This window comes from Babylonia areolata, chromosome 27 (genome assembly GCF_041734735.1).
Source record: "Babylonia areolata isolate BAREFJ2019XMU chromosome 27, ASM4173473v1, whole genome shotgun sequence".
NCBI classification, from domain to species: domain Eukaryota; kingdom Metazoa; phylum Mollusca; class Gastropoda; order Neogastropoda; family Buccinidae; genus Babylonia; species Babylonia areolata.
This window is the reverse complement of record NC_134902.1, coordinates 39,505,740-39,510,739: the sequence shown is the minus strand read 5'-3', so window position 1 is coordinate 39,510,739 and position 5,000 is coordinate 39,505,740. Positions and strand designations below refer to the sequence as shown.

General features: G+C 49.7%; 1 protein-coding gene across 1 annotated transcript in view; it reads left to right on the top strand.

Moving 5' to 3' along the window:
• Positions 1 to 5,000, top strand: part of LOC143301085 (vesicular glutamate transporter 1-like) — a 45,119-nt gene that overhangs the window by 23,685 nt on the left and 16,434 nt on the right. The window lies entirely within an intron of this gene.

The following is a 5,000-nucleotide window of genomic DNA, read 5'->3' as shown; positions in this document are numbered from 1 at the left end:
ATAGTGTTTTTGGATCCGGATTGAGCAGTAACGAAATAAACCGTTAATGATCCGGAAATGTGGTCAAACTCGGGAGACGGACAACCTAGTATTGGTATTACTGTGAAGCTTTTTTCCTACTATGTTTAAGCCAAATTTGGTATTGGCAGAGTATTTCCAGAGAAAACGGCAATGTTAAAGTTTACCATACACACACACACGCACGCACGCACGCACGCACGCACGCACGCACGCACGCACGCATTGTAGGGGTTGACCTTAGGGAGAAGATAGGGTAAAGGGGTGTGGAGGGTATGTATTGTAGGGGTGGACGTTAGGTGGAGGGTATATATTGTAGGGGTGGACCTTAGGGAGAAGATAGGGTAAAGGGGTGTGGAGGGTATGTATTGTAGGGGTGGACCTTAGAGAGAAGATAGGGTAAAGGGGTGTGGAGGGTATGTATTGTAGGGGTGGACCTTAGGGAGAAGACAGATGGGGTAAAGGGGTGTGGAGGGTATGTATTGTAGGGGTGGACGTTAGGGAGAAGACAGATAGGGTAAAGGGGTGTGGAGGGTATTATTATAGGGGTGGACCTTAGGGAGAAGATAGGGTAAAGGGGTATGGAGGGTATGTATTGTAGGGGTGGACCTTAGGGAGAAGATAGGGAAAGGGGGTATGGAGGGTATATACTGTAGGGGTGGACCTCAGGGAGAAGATAGGGTAAAGGGGTATGGAGGGTATGTATTGTAGGGGTGGACCATAGGGAGAAGATAGGGTAAAGGGGTGTGGAGGGTATGTATTGTAGGGGTGGACTTTAGAGAGAAGACAGATAGGGTTAAGGGGTGTGGGGGGGTATGTATTGTAGGGGTTGACCTTAGGGAGAAGATAGGGTAAAGGGGTGTGGAGGGTATGTATTGTAGGGGTGGACGTTAGGTGGAGGGTATATATTGTAGGGGTGGACCTTAGGGAGAAGATAGGGTAAAGGGGTGTGGAGGGTATGTATTGTAGGGGTGGACCTTAGGGAGAAGATAGGGTAAAGGGGTATGGAGGGTATGTATTGTAGGGGTGGACCTTAGGGAGAAGATAGGGTAAAGGGGTATGGAGGGTATGTATTGTAGGGGTGGACCTTTGGGAGAAGATAGGGTAAAGGGGTGTGGAGGGTATGTATTGTAGGGGTGGACCTTAGGGAGAAGATAGGGTAAAGGGGTATGGAGGGTATATATATTGTAGGGGTGGACCATAGGGAGAAGATAGGGTAAAGTGGTGTGGAGGGTATGTATTGTAGGGGTGGACTTTAGAGAGAAGACAGATAGGGTTAAGGGGTGTGTGGGGGGGGGGGGGGGTATGTATTGTAGGGGTGGACCTTAGGGAGAAGATAGAGTAAAGGGGTGTGGAGGGTATGTATTGTAGGGGTGGACGTTAGGTGGAGGGTATATATTGTAGGGGTGGACCTTAGGGAGAAGATAGGGTAAAGGGGTGTGGAGGGTATGTATTGTAGGGGTGGACGTTAGGTGGAGGGTATATATTGTAGGGGTGGACGTTAGGGAGAAGACAATGTAAAGGGGTGTGGAGGGTATGTATTGTAGGGGTGGTCCCTAGAGAGAAGATAGGGTAAAGGGGTGTGGAGGGTATGTATTGTAGGGGTGGACCTTAGGGAGAAGACAGATGGGGTAAAGGGGTGTGGAGGGTATGTATTGTAGGGGTGGACGTTAGGGAGAAGACAGATAGGGTAAAGGGGTGTGGAGGGTATGTATTATAGGGGTGGACCTTAGGGAGAAGATAGGGTAAAGGGGTATGGAGGGTATGTATTGTAGGGGTGGACCTTAGGGAGAAGATAGGGAAAAGGGGTATGGAGGGTATATACTGTAGGGGTGGACCTCAGGGAGAAGATAGGGTAAAGGGGTATGGAGGGTATGTATTGTGGGGGTGGACCATAGGGAGAAGATAGGGTAAAGGGGTGTGGAGGGTATGTATTGTAGGGGTGGACTTTAGAGAGAAGACAGATAGGGTTAAGGGGTGTGGGGGGGTATGTATTGTAGGGGTTGACCTTAGGGAGAAGATAGGGTAAAGGGGTGTGGAGGGTATGCATTGTAGGGGTGGACGTTAGGTGGAGGGTATATATTGTAGGGGTGGACCTTAGGGAGAAGATAGGGTAAAGGGGTGTGGAGGGTATGTATTGTAGGGGTGGACCTTAGGGAGAAGATAGGGTAAAGGGGTATGGAGGGTATGTATTGTAGGGGTGGACCTTAGGGAGAAGATAGGGTAAAGGGGTATGGAGGGTATGTATTGTAGGGGTGGACCTTTGGGAGAAGATATGGTAAAGGGGTGTGGAGGGTATGTATTGTAGGGGTGGACCTTAGGGAGAAGACAGATAGGGTAAAAAGGTGTGGAGGGTATGTATTGTAGGGGTGGACCTTAGGGAGAAGATAGGGTAAAGGGGTATGGAGGGTATATATTGTAGGGGTGGACCATAGGGAGAAGATAGTGTAAAAGGGTGTGGAGGGTATGTATTGTAGGGGTGGACTTTAGAGAGAAGACAGATAGGGTTAAGGGGGGGGGGGGGGGGTATGTATTGTAGGGGTGGACCTTAGGGAGAAGATAGGGTAAAGGGGTGTGGAGGGTATGTATTGTAGGGGTGGACCTTAGGGAGAAGACAGATAGGGTAAAGGGGTGTGGAGGGTATGTATTGTAGGGGTGGACGTTAGGGAGAAGACAGATAGGGTAAAGGGGTGTGGAGGGTATGTATTATAGGGGTGGACCTTAGGGAGAAGATAGGGTAAAGGGGTATGGAGGGTATGTATTGTAGGGGTGGACCTTAGGGAGAAGATAGGGAAAAGGGGTATGGAGGGTATATACTGTAGGGGTGGACCATAGGGAGAAGATAGGGTAAAGGGGTGTGGAGGGTATGTATTGTAGGGGTGGACTTTAGAGAGAAGACAGATAGGGTTAAGGGGTGTGGGGGGGTATGTATTGTAGGGGTTGACCTTAGGGAGAAGATAGGGTAAAGGGGTGTGGAGGGTATGCATTGTAGGGGTGGACGTTAGGTGGAGGGTATATATTGTAGGGGTGGACCTTAGGAGAAGATAGGGTAAAGGGGTGTGGAGGGTATGTATTGTAGGGGTGGACCTTAGGGAGAAGATAGGGTAAAGGGGTATGGAGGGTATGTATTGTAGGGGTGGACCTTAGGGAGAAGATAGGGTAAAGGGGTATGGAGGGTATGTATTGTAGGGGTGGACCTTTGGGAGAAGATATGGTAAAGGGGTGTGGAGGGTATGTATTGTAGGGGTGGACCTTAGGGAGAAGATAGGGTAAAGGGGTATGGAGGGTATATATTGTAGGGGTGGACCATAGGGAGAAGATAGTGTAAAAGGGTGTGGAGGGTATGTATTGTAGGGGTGGACTTTAGAGAGAAGACAGATAGGGTTAAGGGGTGTGGGGGGGGGTATGTATTGTAGGGGTGGACCTTAGGGAGAAGATAGGGTAAAGGGGTGTGGAGGGTATGTATTGTAGGGGTGGACCTTAGGGAGAAGACAGATAGGGTAAAGGGGTGTGGAGGGTATATACTGTAGGGGTGGACCTTAGGGAGAAGATAGGGTAAAGGGGTATGGAGGGTATGTATTGTAGGGGTGGACGTTAGGGAGAAGACAGATAGGGTAAAGGGGTATGGAGGGTATGTATTGTAGGGGTGGACGTTAGGGAGAAGACAGATAGGGTAAAGGGGTATGGAGGGTATGTATTGTAGGGGTGGACGTTATGGAGAAGACAGATAGGGTAAAGGGGTATGGAGGGTATGTATTGTAGGGGTGGACGTTAGGGAGAAGACAGATAGGGTAAAGGGGTATGGAGGGTATGTATTGTAGGGGTGGACGTTAGGGAGAAGACAGATAGGGTAAAGGGGTATGGAGGGTATGTATTGTAGGGGTGGACCTTAGGGAGAAGATAGGGTAAAGGGGTGTGGAGGGTATGTATTGTAGGGGTGGACGTTAGGGAGAAGACAGATAGGGTAAAGGGGTATGGAGGGTATGTATTGTAGGGGTGGACGTTAGGGAGAAGACAGATACGGTAAAGGGGTGTGGAGGGTATGTATTATATGGGTGGACCTTAGGGAGAAGATAGGGTAAAGGGGTATGGAGGGTATGTATTGTAGGGGTGGACCTTAGGGAGAAGATAGGGAAAAAGGGTATGGAGGGTATATACTGTAGGGGTGGACCTTAGGGAGAAGATAGGGTAAAGGGGTATGGAGGGTATGTATTGTAGGGGTGGACCTTAGGGAGAAGATAGGGTAAAGGGGTATGGAGGGTATGTATTGTAGGGGTGGACCTTAGGGAGAAGATAGGGTAAAGGGGTATGGAGGGTATATATTGTAGGGGTGGACCATACGGAGAAGATAGGGTAAAGGGGTGTGGAGGGTATGTATTGTAGGGGTGGACCTTAGGGAGAAGATTGATTGGGTAAAGGGGTGTGGAAGGGGTATGAATAGTTGGTGTGGGGAGGGTGGGTGGGTGGGCGAACAGATACAGAACGGAGGATACTTAATGACATTTACGCCGCCTTCAAGCAATTCCACAGAGCGCCAGTGCGTTTCAGCCAGTCTGGCGGATCACTGCTGTCTGATGTCTCTCTGCCTCTCTGTGTATCTCTCTCTCTGTGTCTCTCTCTCTGTCTCTCTCTCTTCTCTCTCTCTTCTCTCTCTCTTCTCTCTCTCTGTCTCTCTCTCTGTCCTCGCCCCCGACTCGCATCCAGGGAGATGACTCTAATCAACTTATTTTATTCCCTCTCTGAGTGATGTCCACCTGTGTGGGGTGAGAAGCAGGGGATGATTGAATCTACATTCCCATCTGTCGGCCTGCCTGTCTATCGGTGTCTGTCTTCCTGGGGGACTGTCTAACCGGGGACTCCTTGACTTTGTTCCGGGAGGAACTTTCTTCATGTCCATTGTACGTGTCTGGATTTCGAAGTGTGTGTGTGTGTGTGTGTGTGTGTGTGTGTGTGTGTGTGTGTGTGTGTGTGTGTGTGTGTGT